The sequence below is a fragment of the Anopheles merus genome, unplaced genomic scaffold (assembly GCF_017562075.2).
Source record: "Anopheles merus strain MAF unplaced genomic scaffold, AmerM5.1 LNR4000544, whole genome shotgun sequence".
Classification (NCBI taxonomy): domain Eukaryota; kingdom Metazoa; phylum Arthropoda; class Insecta; order Diptera; family Culicidae; genus Anopheles; species Anopheles merus.
This window is the reverse complement of record NW_024428124.1, coordinates 718-12,319: the sequence shown is the minus strand read 5'-3', so window position 1 is coordinate 12,319 and position 11,602 is coordinate 718. Positions and strand designations below refer to the sequence as shown.

At 46.6% G+C, this 11,602-nt stretch overlaps 1 pseudogene; it reads right to left on the bottom strand.

The window, feature by feature from the left end:
- Positions 1 to 1,041: 1,041 nt before the first annotated feature.
- On the bottom strand, positions 1,042 to 10,393 carry LOC121602636 (annotated as a pseudogene).
- Positions 10,394 to 11,602: the final 1,209 nt, after the last annotated feature.

Below are 11,602 nucleotides of genomic sequence, written 5' to 3'. Positions count from 1 at the left end.
GTAGGTGGTTATAGAACTAAGGGGTAAAAGTTGATTTTATTTTTTAAAGCACATTTAAAAAAATTGAAAAATTCTGAATTTTTTACCACTTTTTTAAAACATGTTTCTCTAGGCATTCTATTTTTTTTTTTTGGATCGATTCGATAATCCAGTAAAAAGTTATAATAAAAAAAATAAGCAAAACATACCCGGGTAGGTGGTTATAGAAATGAAGGTTAAACTTCACCTCAACGATTATCGCATTATAATCACGCGTCGTACGTAAGAAGCGCAGCACAAAAGGCCTGACCCGCCTGATACGCGGGTCACGCTAACGCGTTCGTCCCCGGCGTCGTTTAAAACTACATCTCCCCTTCCCCAACACCCGGATATCCGGCACTCTTTTAACGTGTAATCTCAACACCCCTCATTCATGTGCATCACAAGTAAGAGAAAAAAATAACAAACACAGACGCCTGTAACGCGCGTGGATAAATGGCGCAAAACACTCTCTCCCAGGTCCTACCGACGCTGGGGCGCAAAAGCCCCGGAAATCTTTACAGTAAAAGTACACATCCTAACGGTGATGATGGTGGTGCACAGCAGCACACAGCAGTGAGAGTGAGAGAGAGAAAGAGCGGGCAAAAAAGGAGGAAAAATGTGGCACAAAAAGAGGGTTTTTTTTTTTGCTCTCCTCTCACTATCATGTTGTTTGCTTGCTTTTGGTTGCTTTTTCCCTTTCTTAAAGGCTGTGCGCTTTTCCATAACCTTGAAAAAGTAACCATACCTGAAACGATAGCAAAAGTTCTTGATTTTTTATATAGTTTTTATCTTTGCCTCCCCTCCCGGTTTTTTTCCTCCTTCTTTCCATCACCACTTCCGGGACGAATCCATTTTCTTTCACGCTATAGTACTGGTGCTGTACTTACAGTTAGTGTTGCGTCTTTTTTTTTTATTTGTCTACTCTTCTTCTTGCACGCTCCGGAAAACCATACTTTCGGTGTTTCGGGCCATTTCTATTTTCTTGCTATGTTTCCTCTCTGTTTGTTACGTTTATTATCCGGTTCTTTTCACCGAGCGAAAGCATTATAGCTACCAATGCAGGTCCTTTTGTGTTGCTCTTCACGATTGTTTGCTTACCAGTTGGTTTTTTTCTTTCTTCGATGCTTTTTTTTCTTCACGTACGTGTGTGTGTATTTGTGTGGTTTATTGTTTTCCGTTTGCAGCAAGAGAAAGCGTTGAAAATCAATATCTAGTGCCATTGTCTCCCGATGTGTGTGTGTGTGTGTGTGTGTGTTTTTGGTTGAATTCCTTCCTTCCTGGGATGCGTTTTGTTGTTGTAACACATTGTGAGCAATTGTGACCTTTTTTTACCCACAAACAGTTTGTTTTCTTTCGTTCACCGCCATTCTTCTCTGCTGCACAATAAAACATTCACAATAGTTACAAAATGGGTACATAAATTCGTGGGTACGGTGGGCGAGCGCGCTCGCCAAAAGTACACGAAACCACCCAACCTTCGAAGAGGTTTCTTTATTTCTATTCGTCCTAGCGTTTGTTGCATTCACCACTTGCTTCGTGGGGAAAAAAAACAAACAAACTATACGCTCTACTCTTGCGCGCTTCTATTTTCTCGTTCCCATCTGCACCACCTTCCTGCTTACCAGAGGAATTCTGTGAGAGGGACACCACCATGATTGCCATTTTTAAACTGTTATATTGCTTTATAACCTTCCCAACAGCTGCATAGCTAGCTACCCCGCACACACGCGTTCGATGACTTTCGTGATGAAATCTTTGCCCTTAGAACTCTTCCTTAAACACTTAACATTAAAAAAGTAGTTTGTTTGTTGTTCGCGCTTGTTCCATATATCCTGTCGCAATAACTCATCCACCTGCTCCCTTTTGGCTCGGCTCGACCGAGCGTCAGGCGTGACCGTGAAAGGAAAAAAGCCATGCAACTGCCATTCAGCGTTAAAAATATGATTATTGATACCATAAGTGTAAGACTACAAATCAATTAAGAAGAAAAAAGTATTGACAACGCGCACACACACATATCGTACGGCTCGTAATTTTGAACAGAGGGGAAACAACGATACTACTTCCCTAAAATCTGCATGGCATGGCATGGTAGCGCGCAATTCGATTCGATCATGTTATAACTTACTAATCTGTTGATTATAATATGTACATAAATTTCGAATAGCATCAGCAGCAACCGCTTTATAGCGCTCGAACGATACCACACACGCACACAATCGGTACAACTGTCCAACTGTACAATACAATCGCGTTCCAGCTCTCTCTGTCGATGCTTTAAAGCGGATCAAGCAGCCTTCTAGAGGGGTCGAAGGGCACCGATCGATATGGGTGGATTTTTGTTTTTGCGCGTCGGCTGCACGGACATCGGCGCTACCAGCTTGGAGGACGAGGGTGACGATCCGTTCGAGTCGGCTCCTTCCTCACAAACCTCCTGTGTACCGGGGAGAAACAAACAAAACGAATGATGATTAATTTAATACACACACACACGCACAAACACCCGAAAACGAATCAAAATCAGTATTGTGCAACTTTTGAGAGAGCTCGACGGGACACGACTAAAAGGATTTTTTATACCATGCTTCACGTGTGCTTTAGGGCACCCCGCGTCAAGTGCTTTATAATGCACAACGCCACTCTGTTGCAAAGGCAACATTTTGACTGAATAAAAATCCTTCAACAGCAACCCCGGAAAGCAATTATCGTCCTTCCGCAATCACTGCGTACACGTTCAAGCAAAAGTTTCACTACACTACGCTACTAATAGTGCACAAGAGAGCAAATATACAGGAGTGTAGGAAGGATGGTGGTGGTGTCGCAACATTACATTTAAATTCGTACAGCTTGCCAGTTTCATCTGTGCCAGCTGGGAGGCGGGCGTCAGTGACTGCGTACTGCCAAACGGCGACGGCATCATCGTGGACACGGTGCGCTTCAGCTTCGAGGGCGTTTTGTTGAACGAAAACACACGGCCGACCTGTGTAAGGTGGAGAGAGGAAAACAGAACCGTTGAAATAAAAAAACAAAAATCAGAAACCCCCCTTCGCGCTTTATCGAACGAACGAGCCAACAGAACAACGACGCACCTTCATCCGCGTCTTGGAAGCAATTTTGAACGCTTTCGACAGCGTGCCCACATTAATGTCGCTCACGTCGATGTCCACTTCGTCCGCGGTGCTGTTGATCAGAAAGTGGCCCGCATCCGTCCGGCACGCGTTCTCCGCCATCTGCTTCGACAGGCTCTTCAGGTAGAGCAGCTTGTCCTGCTCCTCGTCCGCAATGTTGAACGAGTACTGGCGGTCCTTCGCGTTCTGGGCCAGCTCGCGGCAGTTCAGCATGAAGGCGCGCGGACTGTCCACGATGTTCACCACCAGCTGGACCGTGCTGAGCGGCATCAGCTTCACGTGCTTGTACGGTTTCGTCGTCGCGCAGGACGAGCGCGTCAGATTGAGGCTGTTCGTGTTCGGCGACTTCACATTATTGAACACCCGGAGCGCTTTTTGCACACCTCGAGCGTATCGCTGAACAGAAACAGTACCAGCGGGTCGCCGCGCCCGCTCAGACTGTCCGACAGCTCCGTCACCTCGCACCGCGACACGAAGCTACGATGCGACGAGACGAGATGGGGCTGGATGAACGAAGAAAGGGGGAGAAAAACATAATTGGTTGAAAATTAACCCACAACAACAAAAAAAATAGAAAGACAGAACCACTCGAGCCGGAAAATTAGCACACAGGCACAACACACACACACATACCGGACAGTTGTCGATATCGTTGAAAATGTCAAACATTGCCATCTGTCCCTCCGTTTTGCGCTTATCCTCGTTAATGTACGTCATCACCTCCCGGATGGCTTTCAGCGCGTCGTCCAGCTTTTTGTGGTCCGGGTTCGCTTTGCCGGTGTGCTTCAGTATGTCTGCAAATAGGGTGGGGTGGACATAAGGAGAGAGAGAGAAGAAGGGACAATGATATACGCCACACGCTTTACTACTTGCACCAGAGTACGACGGCAACACCACGCTTACCATTAAGCAGCAGGCTGATGCTGGGCAATCGCTGCACCGGCCGTATCATCAGATCCTGCAGCGACTGCCGGCCGCACTCCGGCTTCGCCTGGTTAATCTTGAGGAATGCATGAAACCGCGGATTGCTCGCATCGCACTGGACGAGCGTTTCCTTCATCTGCTCGAAAAAGTTCACGTACGGCGGGTACGCCTTCAGCAGATCGTCCCGATGGTCCAGCACGATCTGCCCGATCAGCACCTCCTCGCTCCAGCAGGCGTGTATCGCCTTCAGCCGGTCCAGCATCCGCTTGTGCACGTCGTGGATCGGTAGAAAGTTGCCAAAGATGGACCGCAGTTCCGATTTGTTCAGCAGCGGATTTTCATTCTCCACCATCTCTTCGAGCGGTTCCTTAAAAAGCTGGTAACAAAAATCGACAACAAAACGATGAATAAAAATATGGTTTTCCTCTTTCTCTCTCCACTCACCTTCACGATCGTGTCCAGTATGCCGACGTAGTTCGATTCCGTGTGGAAAAAGTCCATAAAGTGGTTGTGCCGCATCGACTGCGTTTTGCCCGATTGCTGCTGCTGCTGCTGCTGCTGCTGCTGGTCGGCGGACGCTTTGGCCGAATCGGGAATGGCGTTCTTCTTGCTGCTCTCATGCTTGTCCGGGCTGACCGTGCAGTCCAGGAAGCTGCCGGACACGGACAGCAACCCGGCATCGGACACGGACGAGCGCCGTTTGCCGACACCGAGCGGCGTCCCGCCGCTACCACCGTCCGCCGGCGTTCGCTGCGAGAGGCGCTTCCGTTTGCGCTTATTGAAGCTGACCGGCAGCGAATCGCGCCGATCCACGACCGGTGTGTGCGCTATGCTCTCCAAATACTGTATTGCACGCGCGCCCCGGGGAGGGGGGAGTGTTAAAGATAGTACAAAAATAAACATTAATAAGTAAGGGCGTTTTAATGTGCACTGACACAGAAGAAGGGACACAAAAAAAATCAAACACATCTGTAACGATGGTAACAACACTTACGTCCGCAAACAGATAGTCGAACTCGTTCGCATAGCCTGCCTGGATCGTGTACCAGAACCAGTCGGCCTTCACGATGTGGGTGTTTTTTATTCTTCGTTTCCGGTTTCGCCTGAACGACGTGCTCATCCACCACCTGGCATGGAAGGGGGTGCCGGGGGTTCAAGGGAAGAGAGAAAGAGAAACAAAAGGACACACATATGGTGAGAAATTATTGTATTTTTGTATTGTAAGCTTTAATTAAAGTGTAAGTAACCTTCTAAAGGAAAAAGAGAAGGAAAACTAAATTACTATGTAGTACACGGTTGTGTTAAAGGTTAGTGTAATTCAAGCATGAAAGGATTATTCAAAGGAAAAACTATAAATTATTAGCACCAAAATGTTAGTTAATTATTATCCTGCAAACTATCACGATTCGTATCGGACAGGGGAAAACGGCACACTTAAAGCAAAATGTAATAGGATTAAGATTTGTTGTGGTGATAATATGACGATATGACGATATGGTATGCGTAAAGGAAAGTGCGATGGCCCAATGACACCCAAATGCGATATATTAAATAATGCCCGAGGTTGGCTCTGGAAAAGCATCCTTTTCACCCCACCCCTCCGCGCTGCACTGAAATGGATGAAGCACAACACAGTGCCGCCGCCACTCGAATTACTCTCGTATTCATGCACTTGATGGAAATTTCATCAGCTTTATCGCACACAGAAGAAGAGAGAGAAAAAAACGACGCAAAGCTGTACAAACGTCACGGTGCAACTCCTTCCCCTTCCCTGCCACCGCACCGGGCATATAGCTTTTAAGTGTCATTCATCGATTGGGAATTAAACATTATCCAAATGGATGCATAAATGATGGATGACCGGGCACTGACCGTGCGCCCCACCCCCCCCGGGGAGAGGGAAAGGATATGATGAACAGTGTGTTCCGGTCGGTCGGTCGGTCGATCGGTCGGTCGACACATATGTTCCAAAATATGCAAACCCCAACTCGCAGACCCGGTGAGGCCAGGTGTGCCCCGGTGAAGCAACTGCCAATTTAACGGTATGTTTTCTCCCTCTCTCTTCCCCTCTCTTTCCCCTCTCTCTCTCTCTCTCTCTCTCTCTCTCTTTCTCTCTTTCTCTCTTTTATTCTGCACTTCTCCCATCACAACCCACAGAGTGCGGAGGGAGATGGTAAGTGATTCCGGATGAATCAGTCGTTAAAAGAAATTTGATTTTACTTGATTCGGAAGTGAACCGTCGAAACCAAAAAAAATAAAACAAAATAAAAGGTAAAAATTGTACGAAAAGCACCTGACTTCGGCAGGCGCACTGGGAGGGTGGTGGTGGTGGTGGTGGTGGTGAGAACCATTTAAAGGCACATAAAAATGCAATGAGCATAAATTAAAAATCAAAACCCTTCAAACGGGCCATAACTGGAACGGTACGCGGGGGCAAGTGTTTGAGGGTAGGGTGTGGGGAAGGGAAGTAGGGGGAGGGAAGGAAATGATGTTGATGGCGTGGCGAGGTGTTAAAATAAACCAACAAGGTGTCGAAATGGTTGCTGTTCCACTTTTTTCTCCTTTTTTTTTTTTTTTTTGAATTTCAATTGCATTTCCATTTTCGATCGAGAGAGAGAGAGAGGAGAGAGAGAGAGAGAGAGAGAGAGAAAAAAAGACTCAACCAAACAGCGAAAAAAATAAATAAAATTCCCCCAATCATACATCAAAAAGCTATGCACACTTCAACAGGTTGAACCCGACCGATGATAACGATCATCCAATCAATGGGCGTCGCTTCTCACTCTTTTCCCCTCGGTTTTTGTACTCTATCCTTATTCCTAGAGAGTTTCAATTTATAGTATTCACTTCACTTGCGAATAAATATCAATTTGTAAAATGAAAGCAAGTAGTAGAAGGTGGAAAACTAATTATCCCCCATCGCTGGTGGTTGACTTTTGTTATAACACATTCTGTTTGTCACGCGTGCCTTGTTTCCTTGTGGCACAGAAATTTGAGCATTCAAAGCACCGAGACATGTGTGCACGAAAAGCAACAATAAGCAATGCATTGCACAAATAAAGGGGTTATTATTGAGCTTATTTTCAAAGAGGGTTTAATAATGCAAGGTAGAAAAAAAAAGGCACACGAGCAGCTTTAACAAACGAAACGGAACATAAAGCGAGACACAAAAGGCACAATGCAATTACAGCCACCGTTAATGCAAGTGGAAATGGGCGAATTTAATCCCACGCTTGATATAGAAGTGGTAAAATTCGCTGCTTTTTTATTACTATTTTACGCCCGTTCCGTTCGCAATACAAACTTCCTGGTCGTGGTAGGAGAGAAAGTGTGAAAAAAGGGGTTTTTTCGTTGTTGCTGGGTACCCATTTTATCCTCAACATTGCCCAACCAGATCCAGCAGCAGCAGCAGCAGCAGCAGCAGCAGTTCGAGAGTTTGAGTGCGCGTGAAAAGTGCGCTTTTCCGAAACGCACAAATCACATTTTGTGTGTCACTTCTGTGTGTATGTGTGTGTGTGTGTGTGTGTGTGTGTGTGTGTGTAAAAAGCCTCCTCCCGTGGGGTGTCATCCGTGCAGCGATTTTCATTGTTTTATTAAGCAGCTCACGGCCTCAACAAGCCCTTCTTGAATGGATTTTTGTGCGCATTCATTGTCGCGCTTTAAATTGCACAAATAAAAAAAATACATATATCCAACTTTTTCCCATTTATTCCGTGTATCCCCTCTTTTTTGTGTGCGTGACTGGGTACAAAACGGAAATCGCATCCAGTAGGATTTTGCGCGTGCTTTTTTTTATTCTAATTGGAAACACGACACGACACGTCAAAAAGCAACGACATTGATGGAGACGCCCGGTTAGTGACAATGATGTTTATATAGTTATATATTGAAAAATCGAAAGCGATGGGGGGGGGGATAAAAAAACGCCAACCTAATGCAAAACACTGTGTGCGTGTGTGGGTGTGTGTGTGTGTGTGAAGAACACAACACATCAAATCTTTTTGGGAGAGAGAGAGAAAAAACTCCCTCAAATACGGACACCAAAAACAAACGACGGGAAATGTATAGAAATTGCAATAATGAATATCAACGCGATCAACGAGTGAGTGAGCAATTGTTTATATTGTCTGTGTCGAGGGGCTGGGTTTGGTTGGTTGGGTGAATATTTCGCTTTTCAAATTAAATGGAAAGCAAAGAGGGGGGGAGGGAAGAGGGAATGATAACGAATCGGAATGAAACGAAAACACAGCCACACCACCCTATCTCCTCTTCCATCTTCCCTTTCTATCCATCACCACCGGCCGCCACCAAATCTACACCCTACATTGTGCATGCGATCGTGCGACACTGAGAATAAAATTAATTTATTCTACTGCTTTTACTGTGTTACTATATTTTCCTCTCCAAACTATTGATTTGTGATTCATAACTTATGTGTTTGAAGCAGATGTTATGATTGTTTTCTCCTACTTTATAATTGTCTGTATTATTTACTTAATAACTCCTTATTACGGCTGTGTATTTTTGATTAATACTCCTTTTCCTAAATATTTCAAGGGTTTTCTGTTGATTGGACAAGTCTAGCAACTTTTAACGCAACTAAAGCATTTAACAGCACAAGCGCATCAGTTGTTTTCGGCGTAATCACGCTTAAGACAACTTTTGCACTTGATTTCGCAAGCGCGGGACACGTTGTCCCAATTCCAGTGTTACGTATTTAAGGAAGTATCCAACTACAAGTGTATAAACAGATTCAGGGCATTTTGGCAGCCTACATCAGGGTTGTTTGCAAGTTTTTTTAGAGATTTTAAAGAAAATTCCCAAAATACTTTTTCACGTAAATTTACAATTATTAGGGACAAACAGTTTACCTAATTCTGTACTTTTGATTTTCGGGCGTATGTATGCATTACTTTGAACACGTTTACAAGCGCTGGTTAAATGATTGTTTCATGCCGCAACAGCCTTTGTGTACCGCGTTTGCGATGCCAAGTGCGAAGGTTGCCATAAGCATGATGACGTTCCGAAAACAACTGATGCCGTTGTCCTGTCAATTGCTGCGGTTGCGTTAAACGTTGCTACGCTTGCAAAATCAAGTAAAATCCCCTATATTACTCATTTCTTCCAGTTCAAAATGTTTGAAACATCAAAAGAACAAAAAATCCTATAATTTAATGCTCATAATCTCTTAAGGACAATGCAGACACACAATAAACGCAATCGCAAACCAAAAAAAAAGAAACGATTAAACATCCGAACAAAGCTATATACAATACGCATCGTGCAATACACAATCACGAAAATCAGGAAAGCATTACACAAAACAACTGTTTAATTCTCCACCCGAACAAGGAATTACAACAACGCATGGCTGGGCGCGAACACGCTTGTACAAAACAAGGGAAAAGAGAAAGAAAGCGAGAGAGAGAGAACAAAAACTACCAATTGAGCACAATTCTTGTACCAGCAACAACATATCCGCAGGTTAACAGACATTTAAGCATTGCGAAATAAATGCCAAAAAAAAAAAAGGAATACCGAAACACGGCTGAGAACACAGAGCACCATCGCCTTGTTCTACCCCGCTACCCCACTCCTCTCGCACAAAGACCGACGAGCTTACTGACGACCTACTGGAACCCCCCCACCCCCCCCCCCCCCCCCCCACACTTCGTTGATTCGGAGTAACATCCGGATAATCCAGATTAAGTGATTGCCGCCGGGCAGCACAATTGCTCCTCCCGACTCTTGTATGGTCTGGCGGGCCAGAAAGCCCGAACCCGAAGAAGTGATCCTTGGACGACTTATGCACAGGAGAGGGTGAGCAATCGTCCAGAGTCCATTGTTGGGATGGCTGAGTCGGTTTGGGGCGAGGTGAGGGAGGTGACACACACACACACAATCGACCACCAACTAAAGCGAGCTTGGCGAAATTGGATGTGTATACCAGCGGTTGTTGAAATTGCACTTAAAACCATCTCGTAACTCGTAATTGAATCTGTTCGCTTTGCCGCCATGCACACACACACACACGATCGACAAAAACATTAGTGGGCTTACTGTAGTTTTCTACTTTCAATTAATTCGATTCCTACCCGTCCCCTTTTCATAATGAAAACAGCAAAAGGGAAATATCTTCACTCTCTTCATGTTGAGCGCACCCTCAGGTGAAGTTGGTTTCCGACATTCCCATACACACACCTACATAAAATCGTCTATCGTCCACAACAAATCAGAATTCTGTTCAACAAATCGCTTGGAGTCGATCTCTAAGATACAATAATTAATAAAGGAATTACCACCATTGATGTGTGCTAGATTACACTAAAGATATACCGGGAGGGATGCTTGATACTACGAGGGTTTTTGGGGATCTCATCAGAAGGCCCGTTCGCATACTCTGATCGAATCGATCGAAACAATACAGGGTGAGAGGTTGCAAGGACTTGGGAGAGAGATCAATCAGGACATTACGAAGAAGGTGCTGCTATATAAATACCGGCATCATGTCTGCATCTTCCGAACCAACCGCGGCCCGGCATCGACATTCTTTCCCTGCTCCTCCTCGTCGACCGCCATCGAAGAAGCGGCATTCGTAGCCTTAGCCGCCGCCGCCGCCCCCGCCTCCTCCTCGTCCAGCTCCATCAGCGTATCCTCCTCATCCGCTCCTGCCCCACCAATCGACGCGATCGAGTGGCGTTGCTGCAGTGTTGCTGCACCTTTCGCCAAACCGCTCCCAATCTTGCCCCGACTGCGCGTCAGCATCTTCGTAGCGGAACCGTTCAGCCCGCCAAAGCCGGCGGCGGCAACCGGCGCGACCGTGTCTTGAAGTCCACCTCGCTCCGATCCTTGCACTGCTGCTCGGGCGTGTGCGGTCCGGCCGACACTACCACCGTCGCCTTCCCGCCATCCACCGACTTGAAGTTGCACACCTGCTTCAGGCTGTCCAGATTGGCCGTCGTGATCAAACCCCGGCCCTTGATCGTCTTGGGCGTGCAGTCCTTCTTGCCGCTCTTCGTGATCTTGTCCCGGATGCTGCGCAGCTTCTCCTTCACCGGCTTCTTGATCGACTCGTTGAACGTCGCCTCGATCGTGTTGTTGATCGACGCGTTCGACGCGTTCGGGTCGACCGAGCTGCGGCGCGACCGCAGCATCGTCTTGATCGGCGTCTTGATCGCGGCAAAGCTCATGCTACGCCGTATGCCGCGCGTAATCGAGCCCGTCCGCGTCAGCTTCGGCTTTTTGGCCGAACCGCCGTGCAGTAGTAGGGCACCACCACCACCACCACCACACACCACCATTGGTGGCGCCACCGATGGTCGATGCGATTGAAATGTCCACCGACAGGAGCGACGGGTCGTCGAAGCTATCCTCCTGCCGTTTGCGCTTGTACGCCTCCCGGCTAGCGATCACGTAATCGTCCATCGTATCGTCGTCCTCGTCGTCCTCGTCCTTCTCCTCCACGATCCGGCGGAACGACTCGTCCACCATGCTGCATCCGCCGCCCCGTTCGGTTTTTAAAATGGGCG